The sequence below is a fragment of the Canis lupus genome, chromosome 10 (assembly GCF_003254725.2).
Source record: "Canis lupus dingo isolate Sandy chromosome 10, ASM325472v2, whole genome shotgun sequence".
Taxonomy (NCBI): domain Eukaryota; kingdom Metazoa; phylum Chordata; class Mammalia; order Carnivora; family Canidae; genus Canis; species Canis lupus.
In genome coordinates this window covers 2,180,977-2,199,773 of record NC_064252.1, presented here as the reverse complement: position 1 = coordinate 2,199,773, position 18,797 = coordinate 2,180,977, and positions in this window count along the sequence as shown.

Here is an 18,797-nt window from a genome sequence, read left to right as displayed (position 1 = left end):
GGTGGGGGGGCGCAGCCCCGGCGCAGTCCGAGGTGTCTGAGGGGCAGGTGGGGGGGGGCGGGCCCGGCGCAGCCTGAGGTGTCTGAGGGGCAGGTGGGGGGGGGGGGGCGGCCCGGCGCAGCCCGAGGTGTCTGAGGGGCAGGTGGGGGGGCGCAGGCCCGGCGCAGCCCGAGGTGTCTGAGGGGCAGGTGTGGGGGCGCAGGCCCGGCGCAGCCCGAGGTGTCTGAGGGGCAGGTGTGGGGGCGCAGGCCCGGCGCAGCCCGAGGTGTCTGAGGGGCAGGTGGGGGGGGGGGCGGGCCCGGCGCAGCCTGAGGTGTCTGAGGGGCAGGTGGGGGAGGCGGCCCGGCGCAGCCCGAGGTGTCTGAGGGGCAGGTGGGGGGGGGCGGCCCGGCGCAGCCCGAGGTGTCTGAGGGGCAGGTGGGGGTGGGGCGGCCCGGCGCAGCCTGAGGTGTCTGAGGGGCAGGTGGGGGGGCGCAGCCCCGGCGCAGCCCGAGGTGTCTGAGGGGCAGGTGTGGGGGCGCAGGCCCGGCGCAGCCCGAGGTGTCTGAGGGGCAGGTGGGGGGGGGCGGGCCCGGCGCAGCCTGAGGTGTCTGAGGGGCAGGTGGGGGGGGCGGGCCCGGCGCAGCCCGAGGTGTCTGAGGGGCAGGTGGGGGGGCGCAGGCCCGGCGCAGCCCGAGGTGTCTGAGGGGCAGGTGGGGGGGGGCGGGCCCGGCGCAGCCCGAGGTGTCTGAGGGGCAGGTGGGGGGGGCGGGCCCGGCGCAGCCCGAGGTGTCTGAGGGGCAGGTGGGGGGGGGCGGGCCCGGCGCAGCCCGAGGTGTCTGAGGGGCAGGTGGGGGGGGGCGGGCCCGGCGCAGCCCGAGGTGTCTGAGGGGCAGGTGGGGGGGGGGGCAGGCCCGGCGCAGCCCGAGGTGTCTGAGGGGCAGGTGGGGGGGAGCGGGCCCGGCGCAGCCTGAGGTGTCTGAGGGGCAGGTGGGGGGGCGCAGCCCCGGCGCAGCCCGAGGTGTCTGAGGGGCAGGTGGGGGGGGGCGGGCCCGGCGCAGCCTGAGGTGTCTGAGGGGCAGGTGGGGGGGCGCAGCCCCGGCGCAGTCCGAGGTGTCTGAGGGGCAGGTGGGGGGGGGCGGGCCCGGCGCAGCCTGAGGTGTCTGAGGGGCAGGGTGGGGGGGCGCAGCCCCGGCGCAGCCCGAGGTGTCTGAGGGGCAGGTGTGGGGGCGCAGCCCCGGCGCAGCCCGAGGTGTCTGAGGGGCAGGTGGGGGGGGGCGGGCCCGGCGCAGCCTGAGGTGTCTGAGGGGCAGGTGGGGGGGGCGGGCCCGGCGCAGCCCGAGGTGTCTGAGGGGCAGGTGGGGGGGGGCGGGCCCAGTGCAGTCCGAGGTGTCTGAGGGGCAGGTGGGGGGGGGGGCAGGCCCGGCGCAGCCTGAGGTGTCTGAGGGGCAGGTGGGGGGGCGCAGGCCCGGCGCAGCCCGAGGTGTCTGAGGGGCAGGTGGGGGGGGGGGGCGGGCCCGGCGCAGCCCGAGGTGTCTGAGGGGCATGTGGGGGGGCGCAGGCCCGGCGCAGCCCCGGGGTCTGAGGAGCAGGTGTGCGTGAGGGGAGCAGGCCCACGCCCCGGCCTCCCCCAGGGCCTCGGGGGCCCCGCCGCCGGGCCTCGCGCCTTTGCCCCCACAGGCTGCCCGCGACCCTGCCGGCCACCCTGGGCGCCCCACGCGCACGGGCGCCCCGCGGAGCCCAGGCCGCGCCAGCGCGGAGACGGCCCAGGACGTGCCGGAACAAAGGCCGCGGACGTGGGGCGCCGGCGGGGCTGAGGCCTAATTACGGCGGAGCCGCTCCCGCCGCACCTGGGGCGCAGTAAACAGCGCGGCCCCCGCGAGCCGGGGGGAGTCGAGAGACAGGGAGGCGACAAACCACAATTTGAATCATTTGGAGAGAAGCTATAAATATAATAATGAGTCATTTGTAAAATAGAACTTCATCCAAAAGCCTGGAAAAAAAAAAAAAAAGCCGGGAAAGAAGTTCTTTGCTATTTCAGGCTAAATTGTCGGGGGCCTGCCAGAGCCTGGGCCGCGTCTGGGGGGCGCTGCCCTCGCCGCCCGCCCCCCGGGCCTCGGGGCTCCGCGGTAGGAGCGCGGCCGCCCCAGCCCCTCCCGCCCGGGGGGGGGGGGGTGGGGGGGGCGAGGGGCCGAGCACCTGTGGGCGCAGGGAGGCCTGGGCTTCCGGACGCTCCCCGCGGCCCGCGCTCCGAGCTCGGCCTGGGGGGGGCGCTGTCCTGCTGGGCCGGGGTGGGGGAGCGGGGCGCGGGGCAGGCGTGCGGGGCAGGGGCCTCGGGGCCGGGCCGCTAGCCGCTCGGTGCCCTCTCGGGCTGTCACCTGTCTCCTAGTTGGGTTTAACAAGCCTACCTTCCTCAAAGGGAGGCCGAGGAGCTGAAATGAATAGGTAAACCCTCAGTCATGGTAGCTCAGAAGGTTCTTGTTTCGGGGCGCCTGGGGGCCTCAGGCGTTGGGCATCTGCCTGCCCCTCAGGGCGTGACCCCGGGGTCCCGGGATCGAGTCCCGCGTCGGGCTCCCTGCAGGGAGCCTGCTTCTCCCTCCGCCTGTGTCTCTGCCTCTCTCTCTGTGTCTCTCATTCTCTCATGAATAAACAAAATCTTAAAAAAAAAAAAAAAAAAAAAAGGGCACCCGGGTGGCTCAGCGGTTTAGCGCGGCCTTTGGCCCAGGGCCTGGTCCTGGAGACCCGGGATCGAGTCCCACGGCCGGCTCCCTGCATGGAGCCTGCTTCTCCCTCTGCCTGGGTCTCTCTCTTTCTATGTCTCTCATGAAGAAATAAAATCTTAAAAAAAAACAACAAAAAAAAAAGTTCTTGTTTCCCACTGAGCACTTGGTGCAACAGTGGAGCGAGCACAGGCCAGAGGCACCAAGACGTTCCTGGTCCAGCCCCGAGTGATGGTGGATAAGCCAAGGTCAGGTCCCCCCGCTTGTCCTGCAGTCGTTTCATCACGACAACTTGCTTGGTGACCTGAGCACTCCTTCATCTCTGCGGCCAGAGCATCCCCTTTATCCCTCCGTTCTCTCTGGAAGCTCTGGAAGCTCTGCCTCGGCCTCAACTGCAGATGGGGTGGAGGGAGGAGGGTAGCGCCCGGCCTGATCAGAGCCGGAAGCCCAGGGGCACTCAAGCCCTGGGCGCACACCAAGCTCTATGCCCACCTCCCCTGCTCTCTTCCCTCTTCTCGCTAGGTCTCCCCCTCTTGGTCTTCCACCCCCAGACACAGCTGGGAGGTGATGATGAGGTTAGGGTGGAGGCTCGAAGCCTCTGTCTCACCCACACTGCTGGCTCCTGGTCCCTTGCTGGTGACAGTGGCCTTGACAACCCTGGGCTTCTTCCTCCCACGGCAGCCTGATACCCAGGGAGGCCAGAGAGGTCGACAGGAATAGTCTCCGTGTCATTATTCTGCCTTCTGCTGCCTCAGAAGCCAGAGCACCAGAGCCAGCCCTCGCCCGGAGGTAAGGGAGGACATTCCTGGTAGCAGGAAACTTCCAGACAACTCCTCTCTCACTAAGAGGGCATGCCTTTGCGCCTGCTGTCCCCACCCTCTGGAGTGAATTTCCTCCTCTCTTGGCCTGGGTAACTGTATTTTCTCTCCAATAATTGCTTCATATACCTGTCAGTGTTCATGTTCTCCTGAATGCCTTGCCAAGTTTTCTGTTTTTAGTTAGAATTAGAGAATCTTAAAGAAGATTCTTCTTTCTCTCTTAACTCTCCTGAAGTCTGTGACTCCCCCTCCACAGAAATGTCAGTCTTTCTCATTCTTTCTCTCTCCTTACAAGTTTGCTTGTTTGTTTGCTTGTTCATTTGGGGTTTTTTTTATTTCTTTTTCTTTTTTTAAAAGATTTTTAAAAAATAAAAAATAAAAGATTTTATTTCTTTATTCATTAGAGACACAGAGAGAGAGGTAGAGACACAGGCAGCAAGAGAATCAGGAAGCCTGATGTGGGACTTGATCCCAGGACTCCAGGATTATGCCCTGAACCAAAGGCAGAGGCTCAACCACTGAGCCACCCAGGCATCCACATTTGTTTGTTTTTAATGAAAAAAATCTGGTGGTTTATCCTACAGAATTTCCCAAATCTGGATTTTTTTTTTTTTTTTACTAAGACCAAGCAGTGTCACTTAAATGTTTTTCTGTCCCTTATCTATCCTGTAAATTGCTAGTTAGATCTAGAGGCCAGAATCAAGTTTGACTATTATGACCACTTTTTGTTTCTGCATTTTTGTCAAGGTTATTTCATACAGGTGTTGAAGTGTGTCTCTCTCGATGTGTGTGACATCTGGTTGTCTCCCTTTTTGCCATATTGTCAGCCGTTGTTCATGATTACTAAGATCCACTATACATTAGAGGTTTCAAAATTGTGATATTCTAGTTATCTTACTCCTCCTTCATTTATTATGGAGCACCTCATTTCTTAATTGCCTGGTTCAGACCCAGACTTCAATCTAGTATAATTTTCCTTCTACTTGCAGGATTTTGTCAACATTAAATGTAGTGCACGTCTGCTGGTTATGAATTCTTTCACATTTTGCTTGAAAATGTTTTCATTTCACTTTAATTTCTGAAAGATATTTTGGTTGGGTATAGAATTCTAGGGTGACATTTTTTTCTTTCAGTACTTTAAAGATGTTGCTCCATTGACTCCTGACTTTCATTATTTTTTTTAAATTTTTATTTATTTATTCATGAGAGACACAGAGAGAGAGAGGCAGAGGGAGAAGCAGGCTCCATGCAGGGAGCCCGATGTGGGACTCGATCCCAGGTCTCCAGGATCAGGCCCCGGGTGGAAGGCCACACTAAACCGCTGAGCCACCTGGGCTGCCCTGACTTTCATTATTTTTAAAAGAAGTCTGCTGTCATTTTTATCTTTGTTCCTTTATACATGGTGTCTTTTTTTTTCCCCCCTCTGGCTGCTTGTAAGATATTCTATTCAGCACTGCTTTTAAGCCATCTGATTATGATGCACCTTTGTATAGTTTGGTTTCTTTTGCTAGGGGTTCATTGACTTTCTTGGATCCATGGGTTTACAGTTTTCATCAAATGTAGAATATATTTGGTCATTTAAAAATTTTATTTAAGTAATCTCTACACCCAATGTGGGGCTCAAACTCATGACCTTGAGATCAAGAGTCACACACTCTTCCAACTGAGCCAGCCAGGGTCCCTGGTCATTATTTTTTTAAATATATTTTTTTGCCCTCATTTTCCTGAGACTCCAATTACACATATGTTAGGCCCCACAAGTTTTCTCAGAGATCCCTGATATTCTATTTTTTTCTTTTTCCCCCTTTCTCCTTTATGGATAGTCTCTATAACTATGTCTTCACGTTTACTAGTATTTTTTTCCTCAGTGTCTAATTCCTTCCAAGGTATTTTTGCCCTTCATATTATATTTTTCATCTCTAAAAGTTTTGTTTTTTTTAATAAATTTATTTTTTCATCTCTAAAAGTTTGATTGGATCTTTTTTATACCTGCCATGCTTATACTTAACATAATTAATCTCTCATTCTTGAACATTATATGATTTTGTCTACTAATGTCCTTATTCTAACATCTATGTCATTTCTGCGTCTACTTCCATTGATTGATTTCTTTTCTTTGTTATAGGTCATGTTTTCCTGATTATTTGCATACCTGGTGATTTTAGACTGAATGGCAAACATTGCAAATTTTCCCTTGTTTGATGCTGGACATTTTTGTATTCCTATAAATACCCTTGAGCTTTGTTTTGGGGCACAGTTAAGTTACTTGAAAACAGTTTGATACTTTCAAGGCTTGCTTTTAAGTTTTGTTAGTTGTGACCAGCATATTCATTAGTCTAGAGCTAATTTTGCCCCACTATCAAGGTAATCCTCTTCTGAGTACTTTATCTGATGTCTTGTGATGTATGAGGTTTGCCATTCTGACTAGTAGAAATACAAACTATTTTTTGCCTTGTGTGCGTTCCAGAGATTATTTCCTCTGCTCCTTTTTCGTGGTTCCTTCCCCAGATTCAGGTGGTTTCCTCACTCACATGCTCTGACCAGTATTCAGCTAAGGACTCAAGGGAACCCTCTGCAGTTTTCTGAATATCTCTGTTTCTGTCTCTTCTTTTTTTTTTTAAGATTTTATTTATTTATTCATGAGAGACACACAGAGAGAGGCAGAGACACAGGCAGAGGGAGAAGCAGGCTCCATGCAGGGAGCCCAATGCGAGACTCAATCCCAGGATCCCAGGACCACGCCTTGGGCCAAAGGCAGATGCTCAACCACTGAGCCACCCACGGATCCCTCTGTCTCTTTCTCTGTTTCTCTTTCTCTGTCCTCTCCTTCTTCCCCTTTTCATGTCTCACTCTTCTCTGGTATTCCACCCTGAAAATTCTAGTTGCTGCCTTGGCCTCCCTAGACTCCCTGGTCCATCTCCTCAACTCTGAGAGATTGCTGGGGTCTACCTGGCTTCCCCCTCTTTGTGTCACAGCCTGGGAACTCTCTCAAGAAAGAAGGTTGAAGCAATCATGGGGCTCACCCTGGTTGTTTTCCCTCTCTTGAGGATCATTGTCCTGTGCTGTCTGGCATGTCTGAAACAATTGTTTTACATATTTTGTACAACTTTTTCATTGCTTCAGGTGGTAGGGTAAATTCCATCCATTATTCCATCTTGGCAAGATACTGAAGATGGCCTGGTTAACTTCCACTTAAGTTTATATATTCAGGCCAGGATCCTACTCCCAGAAGATTTCCCTATACCCTACCATCATCTCCACCACTCCAACTTGTATGCCCTTCCTTAGTGAGCTTATAATACCCTACTTGTGGGTGTGATTATTGTCCATGAGTCTCTCTGCAGAACCACTATGTTCCTTTCTAGTCTGTGAGCTCATTTGGGGTAGGTTTGTGCCTACACATCTTTGTAGCCTCCCTGATGTTTGGCATACAGTAGGTGCTGAATTAACTATTTAGGAGACTGAATAAAGAGAAATCCGTGGTCACTTGGCAATCACCAGCCAGAACTAAACAACAATATGGCCATACCTATAACTGCTGTGTGCTGTTAAGACTTGCTGTAAACAGTGGGCACTAACCCTGACAGCTGTCCTCCGGGCACTTCTCTTTTCCTGAGCTGAACTGGCAGTGTCCAGAACCCTCCCAAGAATGTGGTTTTAAATATCCTGACCTTGGCAATTCCAAGGCCTTTGATGATGTGTGGAGTTGAGACACATGAGTCACCCAACGTGCCAGAAAAGTATAATTGCTTCACCGAGGCTCTCAGAACACTCCCTGTCCTGAGGTGTGGTGGAAGGAAGAAAATAAACATGAGAAGCCCAGTAAACACTCTCTCCAACCTGTGACACATTCCTCACCCCTACGGATGTGTCCAGAACTCTCTGCTTCCTTAAGAGGCAGTGACAGAGGATCCCAGGCATATTCACTGCCAGCTCAGTGGGGCTATGGCTACCCCAGTAGGTGCAAAGCAGGATCAAGCAGAAACAAGGATCAGGAAGCAGGAATCCAGGCCAGATCCACAGTCTACACACTTCCCAAATCCATGCTGGCTCTGGAAACCCGTGCTTTTCAGATCTAGTAGACAAGGCTCTGTGACGCTCCCATGCTGTGCCTACATGGTGCTAGTGACCGTGAAGACAGAAGAAGTGCTGCTGTGAGTCCTTAAGGAATTTAATATTTCCCTAACTGCACTGTCTCCCAAAGTGGGATTCCCTCATCACCTGTCTGTGAATCATTGAGGACATTTGTTAAAAATGCTTATTCCTGAGCCCAATACCAGATAAAAGGAGTCATATTTGGGGGGGAATGAACCCCAAAATTGGATACTTCTGATAAAATGCTTATGTACATAAGAAGTGTCAGAATTGTGGCTTTCATGTTTTATGAATCACAGAACTATGTTTTATGAAACATAAAACTTCTATGGCCTTCATAGAAGAAGGTTGACTCCCTGTGTTTGGGGACCTGAGAGTCAGAAAGTCTCTAGACTTAAGAGTTTCTTACAGCACTATATGTCCCTTGGTAGGCTTCCAGTCTGTTTTGCCCGCGGTGTCTTCCATGAGCTAGTATATAAAACCAGAGATCTCGCCGAGACTAGTCTGGGTCTAGAGTCTGGTATGCAACAGGCCTTCCAGACGTTCAGCCTGACATTTAGTCTTAGACTATATCTTAGAACAACTGGGGAGAAACCTTAAATATGGTCCTTGCCTTTAGGCTATATCTCGCCTACATCTCTGGGGGGAGTGGCGGGGTTGATAGATCCCTGTGTCCTGGAGGTAAAAAAACAGGAGGTCTTTAAGAAAGGGCTAGAGAGCAGAATTAATCCATATCCCAGTTTTATCTCATGCCATGTATTCCCCCCCTTTTCTGCTTATAGTAACATACCTCGGGGCAAAATTTTTGGGATTTTCCAGTCCTGCCAGTTTCCAGAATCTCAGCCACAGCCACAGTAGGTGTATGATCTGCATCCCAAGATATAATACGATACCGGATAACTAGCTGTAACAGATCACCAATGTCTCAGCCCAAGATACAGGGGTTCTTACTGCTTTTCATCTTGCCTCCTTGGTTAAATTAATTCCATTTTGGTGGGCGGGGGAGGAGGGAGTCCTGCCTCTTGAAATCCCTCCACACTCATGGTACTAATTTCTCTACTAGTTAGGTCTCTTAGGTCACAATAAACAAAAATCTAACTCAACTGGCTCAAGGAGTAAAGAGAATTTATTTGCTCACATTACTCTAAACTCCTGAGGAAGAGCTGCCCCTGAGCAAGGCTTGATCCAAGAGTTCACACAATGCCACCAAGGACTCGGTTCCCCCCTTTGCCACACAGCCTTTCATGATGGTTTTGTCACAGTGCGGTTTCATATAGTGGCCTTCCAGCAGCTCCAGGTTCTCCCACTGCAGTCGTAAAGTGGCGCCCACAATCCCAGACTCACATCTTCATACTAGTAACTGCTTTACAGGTTCTGAGACTCCTGTTCTCCCCTTCATTTGAAATGGGTCAAGTGCCCATCCCTGAGCCAGCCACTCTGACCAGTACACTGATTAGCTAGGGGGTGACTGGGGACAAGAGTCCATCCTCCCTGAATCCCTGGGCTGGGAATAAGTGAAATCCTCTAAGGGGAAGCCATGTACTGTGGCAGGCGTATGGAATGGCCACTGAGTAGACAACAAATAAATTTAGGAGCCACATGTAGAGGGAAACAGACACCTAAATGCTATTATCAAAATGAAGTTAGGACTATAACAGAAGTGAGGACAACATTAACCAGCGGAATAAAAGAAGGTGCACTGACGTCTGCCTGGAGAAATGTAGACAGGCTTTCTCAAAGGAGGAATAGCAGCTTTCCAGATACACAGGGAGGCAAAGGGTGGAAGAGGGCATCCCAGGCCAAGAAACAAAGCATAGATGAGGGTACGGAGGCTGAGAAAGTGAGGCACATTCAGGGCACTCCGAGTCCTGCTGGAGGGGTGGCTGGGATGGAGAGGAATGCCCGCCGATGGAGCCGGCCCGGTAGGCAAGTGCTAAGCCCCCGGCCACACCGTGGGTTCACAGAGTCACCAGGTAGGTGACAGGGAGCTTCTAAAGAGATTTGAACAGAGGAAGGACATGAGACTTTTGTTCTAGAACAAGGATCCTAGCCACAGAGTGCAGGACGTATTAGAGAGGTGCAAGGTCCCAGACCTGGTCCCACCCATCTCCCCCTCTCAGTGACTGGCATCGTCACTCTCCATCCATGGGAGTCACTGGTGTTGTTCACCTAACAGGTGCAATTCCCCCACTGCCAGTCACACACCAGGACTGCATTCCCCTGCCCCCTTGAAATGAGGGGAGGCCATGGGACTTGTTTTGGCTAAAGAACACAGAGAGGGGACACCTGGGTGGCTCAGCGGTTTGGTGCCTGCCTTTGGCCTGGGCGTGATCCTGGAGACCCGGGATCGAGTCCCACATCGGAGCTTGCTTCTCTCTCTGCCTCTCTCTCTGCCTGTGTCTCTGCCTCTCTCTGTATCCCTCATTAATAAGTAAATAAAATCTTAAAAAACAAAAAGAAGAACACAGTTCATTGTAAGGGATTTGCCGCATCCCCTTTTGCTGCCTCAAGTGACCGTGGAAGCATGCACTGAGACACAGCCTCTGTCACACTCATTCTGGATGACAAACTCTCTTGCCAATCTGTGAGGGACACATGGCAAGAATGAGAAGTGAACCTTCGTCCTATTAAGCTACTGAGATTGGGGGCATGTTTGTTGCTTTGATGCGCCACCCATTTGCCGAGCCAGAAACCCGGCCACCATCACAGGCTCTTCCCGTGCTCTCACTTCCCACCTCCGTGTCCTCTTGGATCTACCTCCGTGTATCTCTCCAACTCATCCAGTTCTCTCTATCTCCACTGCCACTGCCCTGGTCTCGTACATCATCCTCTTGCCTGGTCAACTGTCACTCTCCCCCAACTGCTCTCTTCCTCTAATCTTGTGCGATCCGTTTATTTTTTTTCCATATTTAAATCAAAGTGATTTTACTAGAATTCCAGTTCCGTCCCAACAGTCTCCTGCTTTAAGTCCTTCAGGTTTCCCATTTCCTTTAGGATAAAGTCAGTACTTGCTCAGAAGGCTTGCCAGATTCTGCATGATTTGGCCACTGTCTACCTCCAATCGCTCTCTCTTCTCTTGCTCCTTCACGCTTGAAATAAACCGACCTCCCTTCAGTGTCTTAAATTTGCTCTGATCTTCTTGAGCTTTCACACTGGCTTTTCCCTTGGTCTGAAACCTCTAGGTTTAGCCAATTCCTAGCCCGGCCTCAGGTTCCAGCTTAGTTGTCACTTGTTCCTGAAAGCTTTCCCTGAGCCTCTGGTTTTGAATTAGATCCTCTTCTGCAGACTCCTTTGTGCTTAGAGCGCCTTGAACTTTTCATAGGCCATCATTTGTCTGGTATCACTGATACCTACTAAGGGGTAAAGAGGTCATCATTCTGGTCCTCGAGCAATGACCATCTGTTCTAAGGGGGTGACAGCAGAGGCAAACCAGGAAGAGAGCAACTCGCTGGTTTCAGGACTGGGTGAGAAAGGGAGGCCAGTGTCACAGTGAGGAGTTCAGATCATATCTAGGTGGCAGGAGCTGCAGCAGGTGTTAGGAGCTGCACACTACGTGTCCCGGGGCCCGCCTGTGGTTGGGCAGCAGACATGCGCCCCCCCCCCCGCCCCCTCGGGCCCACACATCTCTGCTCTCTGGCCTGCGAGCCAGCAGGGAGCCCACGTGAGGCCCGACCCCAGGACCCCTGGATCATGGCCTGAGCCACCCAGACGCCCTGGAGTTTGTCTTCAATGACAAGCCTCTTCTGCAACCCAGTTGCTCTCAAATGTGTGCAAAAGCCTAAGTCCGCATCACCTGCGGATTTGATTAAAGCATGCTCACCTTGCTGCACTGGCCCTGGCCGCTGCATTCTTCGGGCCTTATCTCATGCACAACCCGCCTTCGTTCTCATCCTCACACTAGTAAGTTGATGGCCCTTGCACTTGCATGGCCTAGGAGGACAGACGCGAGGCAGGCAGGCCTCATTTTCTAGCACTGCGCTTGACTGCACTTCACAGATACTGCTTTTTTTACACATTGAAGGTTTGTGGCAACCCCATATCGAGTGAGTCCGTTGGTGTCATTTTTCCACTTCATGTCTCTGGTCTCACATGTTGGTTTCTCATGCTAATCTGTGATCAGCGATCTTTGATGTCCTATTGTAATTGCTTGGGGGTGCCACAAGCTGCACCCATGTAAGATGGCAAGCTTAATGAATAAAAGGGGTGTGTGTTTTGACTGCTCCACTGATTGGCCCTTCCCCTGTCTCTCTCCCTCTCCCTCCAGCCTCCCCATTCCCTGAGACATAACAGTATTGAAATTAGACCAGTGAATAACCCTGCAATGGCCTCTAAAGTGTTCAAGTGAAAGGAAAAGCTGCACATCTCGCATTTTAAATAAAAAACTAGAAATGACTAAGCTTAGGGGCGCCTGGGTGGTTCAGTCAGTTAAGCAGTTGCCTTCAGCTCAGTCATGATCCCAGGGTCCTGGGATGGAGCGCCACACTGGGCTCCCTGCTCAGTGAGGATCTGCTCCTCCCCACCCCTCCTTCTCTTATAAATAAATAAATAAATAAATAAATAAATAAATAAATAAATAAATATAAATAAAATCTTAAAAAAGAAAGGAAGAGGGGGAGAAATGACTAAGCTTAGTAAGGAAGTCATGCCAAAAGCTAAGACGGGCTGAAAGCTAGCCTCGTGCACCAAACATTTAGCTGAGTCGTGAACGCAAAGGAAAAGTCCCTGAAGGAAATTAAAAGCGATGCTCCAGTGAATATATGAATGGTAGGAAAATGAAACAGCCTCATCACTGATATGGAGAAAGTTTAGTGGTTCAGCTAGACGATCAAACCAGCCACAACATTCCCTTCATCCAAAGCATAATCTAGAGCAATTCTAGATTGTAAACCTCTTCAATTCCATGAAAGCTGAAGGAGGTGAGGGAGCTGCAGAAGAAAAGTTTGAAGCTAGCCGAGGTTGGTTCATGAGCTTTAAGGAAAGAGGCTGTCTCCGTAACATACAAGTACAAGGCAAAACAGCAAGTGATGACGTAGAAGCTGCAGCAAGTTTTCCAGAAGATCTGGCTAAGATCATGAAGGCAGCTACACTAAACAACAGATTTTCAATATACATCAAATAGCCTTTCTCAGATTATGCCATCTAGGACTTTCATAGCTAGTGAGAAGTCAGTGAGGAGCTTCAAAGCTTCAAAGGACAGACCGACTGTCCTGTCGGGGCTAATGCAGCTGGTGACTAAGTTGAAGCCAATGCTCACTGATCATTCTGAAAATCCTAGGGCCCTTATGAATTACGCCAACTCTACTCTGCCCATGCTCTGTAAAAGGAAAAACAAAGCCTGGATGACAGCACATCTGTTTACAACATGGTTTATTGACTATTTTAAGCCCACTGTTGAGACCTACTTCTCAGGAAAAAACAGATTCCTTTCAAAATATTACTGCTCATCGGCAGTGCACCTGGCCACCCAAGAGCTCTGATGGAGATGGCCAACAAGGCTGTTGGACAACATTGTTCCCATGCCTGCTAACACAAATCCATCCTGCAAATCAAGGAGTAATTACTTAAAGTCTTATTATTTAAAAAATACATTTTGAAAGGCTATCTAGCTCCCATAGATAGTGATTCCTCTGATGGACCTGGGCCAAGTAAATTGAAAACCTTCTGGGAGGATTAATCATTCTAGATTCCATTAAGAACATTCATGATTCATGAGAAGAGGTCAAAATATCAACACGAACAGGAGTTTGGAAGAAGTCGATTCAAACTCTCAAGGATGACTTCAAGGGGTTCAAGACTTCGGTGGAGGAAGTCACTACAGATGTGGTGGAAATAGCAAGAGAACTAGAATAAGAAGAGGGACTGAATCATTGCAATCTCATGGCATAACTTCCCCGAATGAGTAGTTGCTTCTTATGGATGAGCAAAGAAAGTGGTTTCTTGAGATCAAATCAACTCCTGGTGAAGATGCTGTGAAGACTGTTGAATAACATAGCTGAAGAGACTTAGAATATCACGTAAGCTTAGTTGATCAAGCAGCAGCAGGGTTGAGAGGATTGACTCAGGTTTTGAAAGCAGTTCTACTGCGGGTAAAATGCTAGCGAGCAGCATCACATGCTACAGAGAAATCATTCATGAAAGGAAGAGTCAAATGACACAACAAACCTTATTACTGTCTCATTCTAAGAAATTACCATAGCCTGGGAAGGAAAGCAAAAAGACGTGGCCAGAGAGACAGCTGCAGAGGTATCGGAGGGAGACCTGTCCTAGAAACCAGGACGGAAGAGGGCTCAGGAGCAGGAAGTAGGGGGGACACAGCAAAGAAGGAACTGGATGGAATGCACCCATTGGCTTCTGGTCACTGAGAAGTCACTGGTGACCCTCCAGTTTCAGTATAATTAGGGGTAACAGGCAACCAATGAAACTCATTAGATAAACGCCCTGCCACCCGCCATTTGGAGGGACAATCCTGACGTCCCTCACTGGGTCCTCAGCAGGATTGAGCCCCAGTAGAACAAGTTCAGAAGTAAACCCTTTACTGACTTGTCTTCCTCTCCTGTTTCATCCTCTCCACTCTGTCTCCCCTGCAACCCCGGGTCCGCTCCCACATAGACTATTAGCATTCGAGTCCTCTCTCAGGCTCTGATTTCAGGGAGATCCAAATTAGGACAGACTAGTTGCATTTCTCATCTCTTTCTGTTTTTCAGGGATGGAACGAGACTTCCCTGTACATCTCACCAGCTGGAGCCAGCCTGTGTGCCCGTGTGTAAACTAATCGTAACCACAAGGGAAGGGGATTATTATGACAGCCTTAGGCCAGTATTGATCCATTGCCTGGGGCTGGGCATACCATCCACTGAGAATGATTCCGGCTCCATCTCTAAACCATCACGGTTCTATGACTAATAAGTGTGGGGGCCCCGCGCAAGAGTGGGGACATCTTAACCCCTGCACATAATCTGCCTAGACAAACCACAACTACGGACATTCAGTTCAGGCCTCCGCTCTGCAGGGCACCATGCTGAGTGCTGGGGACAAAAATGCAAAGACCATAAAACAGAATTCCTTACCCAAAGGGCTGTATCATCCCAACATGTTACCTACACGGGACGATAATGTAAAACTACAGAGAATTGCACAGTTGACTCCAAGTCAGAGAGGAAGCATTATTAGTCAGGATAGACCAGGTTATGCCAAAGAAACAAATAACCCCTCAGATTTATTTGCCCCACACTAGGTCGCCCTCACGGTGGACGGGAGGTTATATTCCGTGGCCTTGTGCTCAAGCCAGAACCCAGCTTGATGGAGCAGCTGATATCTGGATATTGCTGAGCCAGAGGGAAAGACAGATCCAAAGGGTTTTGAATTAGCAATTGAATTCTTGGCCCAGAAGTGAAAATGTCTGACTTCCACTTCCACCTCATTGGCTAAAACTGGTCACATGGCCCCATCCAACCTCAGAAAGCCAGGAAGTGAGATCCTACCAGAAGATATGCCAGAAGGCAGGGAGGCAGAGATATCTGGTGAGCGGCGTAAAGACTTCCAGAAAGCATGAAGACGGATGACATTTGAACCGAGCTTTGAAAAACACTTTAGTCTTCAATAAACGAAGTTAGGGTCAAGGGAGAGGAGCTGCCGAATAGAGAGCCGCATCAAGGAAGTCAGGGAGGCCAGGAAGGGCCTGACCCGTGTGACCAGAGCCCGGCCTCATGCAGGGGTGAGCACGGGCCAGCACAGGAGCCGGGCAGGAGGGCTGAGTTTACGCCGTGAAGGGCTCTGAACAACAACAAGGATTTTAGACTCTGATAGATGATTGGCAATAGGGAGCTACCAGGAGGTTTTTAAGCAAGCAGATAACGCGATCTGATTTGTGTTTGAGGGCGATAACGTGGTGGCAGAGTGGCCAGGAGACTGGAAGGGAGAGACCGAAGTCTGGGAGGACAGGGAGGCCCTGGTAACAGGCGGTCCAGGTGGGGCTGGGGCTGAGGAAGAAACAGATGGGAAAAGCACTTTCCATCTACAAAGGATCATTGCCTTTTTTTTTTTAATGAAAATATTCAAACATATACAAGAGGAGAGAAAACAGTTTAACAAACCCCCATGGACCACCACCCAGCTTTAATCGTTCTACCAAGGGACCAGTTTTGCTTCCTCGAGGCCCCCCTCCCACCGCTTGGTTCCCTGCGTTATTTTATTTTATTTTATTATATATATATGGAGAGAGAGAGAGAGAGAGAGAGAGAGAGAGACAGGCAGAGGGAGAAGCAGGCTCCAGACCGGGAGCCCGACACGGGACTCAATCCCGGGACTCCAGGATCAGGCTCTGGGCCAAAGGCAGGCGCCAAACCGCTGAGCCACCCAGGGATGCCTCCCCCCACCCCACCCCCGCATTATTTTAAAGCAAACCTCGATTGCCCTATCGCTTAATCTGTCATCTCTCCTGTATGGGTTCCAAGAGAGGAAGGCTTCTGAACCCCAACCACAATACCTATTGTCACACCTGAAAAATTAACAGCAATCACTTAAACGTGATCAAATATCCAGCCATTAGCACAATTTCCTTACTGGTCTCTTATTTTTCCCTCGGGTGGTTTGTGTGAATCTGGATCCCCATGGGGTCTACACAGCCCTTTCGGTCCTCTTTCTCCCTCCTGTCATTTACTCATGGAAGATTCTGGGTCATCTCTCCTCGGGAATTTCCCAAATTCTGGATTTTGCCAACGGTCTCCCCTGCTGCCACTTGACATGCTTGCCTTCCTCCTCCATTTCCGGTGAGCTGGTGGCTGGATCTGCAATGTCCCTCCTTTGAACAGAAGCAGAGGGAGGAGAAGGGGAGGGGCGGGGGGCCCATCACTGACCAACACTACCGTTTGCAGGGCCCCGTGCGGATTGTGCAGGAGCGTGATCTCCTTGAACCTTCACCACAGCTCTTTGAGGGGAGTGCTCATCGTTGCTGTTTGTCAGACGAGGAAACGGGGATGGAGGAGGTGAAGCAACCTGCTCAAGCTCACAAACCAGAAAAAGAAGGAGCTGGGTGGGAACCTAGCTCTCTCTGGCCCCAAAGCCCCTTCTCTTTCCACTGCTGTGGAGCTTCCAGAGAAGGGACTTGGCCTAGGAGCCGCAACGCCCGGAGGGAAGCCAAGCTATCCTGACTCCTGAGACGCCTTCGACGGTACCAACAGGCCTTGCCACTCCATGTGTGGGGGGCACCTCACGTCCAGCACAAGGACAGTAGATGATGCAGCATTGTCCCCATTTCACAGGCGGGGAAACAAAAGTCCAAAGAGAGTAGATGGCCCGCCCTGGGCGCTGCAGGTGGTGCACAGAGCCGAGATGCACCCCCGGTGCATGGGACAGCAGAGCCCAAGCCCTGCGGGCCCTCCTGGCTGAGGCCTGCAAGCCTCCTGGTGGCCCTGGTGGCATGGGGTTGGGGGCGAGATGGGAATGAGCCGGCTGGCCTTTCTGGCTGAGTCTAGAAAATGAGCTGTGGCTGCCGGGCCCGGGCGGATCTGCTTCTTCCTAGCACACCCCCCCCAAGCGAGAGGGGCACAGACGGGCCCCATCAATCTCGGCGGCAGGGATGCAGCGGGGCAGGAGCCCAGGAGGACGGCAAGCACGGGGGGACCCAGGGACGGCTCCCTGGGCCAGGCCGCCCTGCAGCAGCTCTTCCTCCCAGAGCCGCGTGGACAATCGCAGAGGAAAACCAGGACATTCCCCCCCACCAGGATATTTTGTATGCTTTGCACTTGCTGCTGTGTTTCCTTCATCTAAAAGCTCTAAAATTTCAAATAAAAAGGTACAATGAAAGCAGCAGCAGGATAAATAGCCCCAGTGATCTGAGCCGAAACCCTGGAAGCTTTATTCACATCTTTAGAAAAACTCTGAAGGCTCCTAGTAGCAGCTGCAGTACAAAGCCTCACACTTTAATTCTAAGGCTGCCAGAAATAGGTCTGTCAGGCCTGAAATATCACTGCATTTCATTACTCTTAACTGTGCATTACCATCTCTGCCTCATTACCAGTTGGGGGGACTCTCTGGGCCCGCTCCGGGGAGAGCTGGGCGCCTGGGAGCCCAGGGGAGGGGGAGAGGCCGGCCTGGGGCCGGACCGGGGCGCTGGCGGGGAGACCGTAAGGCCCACGAGCACCAGGCCTCGAGGGAGGCCCGCAGAAGCCAGGCTCCCGCCGCTGCCATGTCCCCAGCGGGCAGGCACTCGGGAGAGTGATGTCACCGGCCGGCGGAGAGGCCCGAAGAGACAGGGAGGAGGCCGGGCTGCTGGGGTGGCGGGGAGGACAGTCGCCGGGCAGAGACCGGGGCCTGCAGGGCGGCCTTGGCGCCCAGGGGCAGGTAGGAAGCAGGCCAAGGCAAATTAGGGCACCTGGGCCTGGGGGTCTGCAGCCACAGGCCCAAAGCAGCCAGTGGAAAAGCCTGGAAGGACACGGGGCCGCAGGGCTGGAGGTCGGAAGGCTGGAGCGATCTGCACGTGTATAATAGAACCGACACCCGGGCACCCCTGAATAATTCAGGAGGCGCTGTGATCTCCTTACGGTGCGTGTCCCGGGTACAAAGGCAAGGGCCGCCTGCGCCTGGCCGCTGAAAGGGCGTGACAGATGGGCCGCCGCTGGCCACCACCCCGTCACGCTTTGCACGGTGATTGGTTTTCAAAGGAGGACAGGGTTTGTGAATGGAGTCAGCTTGTTGCTTGCGGTCTTCAAGTGGGCGCTGCTGGGTCGCGTGGCCGCCCGGGCCCCCCTGTGAATGGGGCGACACCACTGGGTGGCGAACAAGCCAGAGGCGACTCCCCACCCCTCCCCCGTCACCGCCGAGGCTGAGTGAGGGGGCCGGGAAGAGTGCCCCTCACCCTTCTCTCCGCTGACAGATTTAACCCCCATGCGTCCTCCTCCTGCAGCATCCAATTCGGCTGCATGAAGCAAACAACAACAACAACAGCAACACTTGACAGAGGATGGGGTTTATTTTCCCCTCACGTGAAGCAGCCTGAAGATCATCAGCACCGTAATCTGTAAGCTCCACCACCGTCAGAGACCCAGGCCTCTGCGTCCCGGGGCCCGGCCTCCCTGGCCCTCACCCGCCCCTCCTGGCCCCACATGGCGCTCCCGCCCCAACACCCTGTCCCCAAGGCAGCCACCAGGACAGAAGAAGGTGGGAGGAGGGAACCCAGGGCCATGCC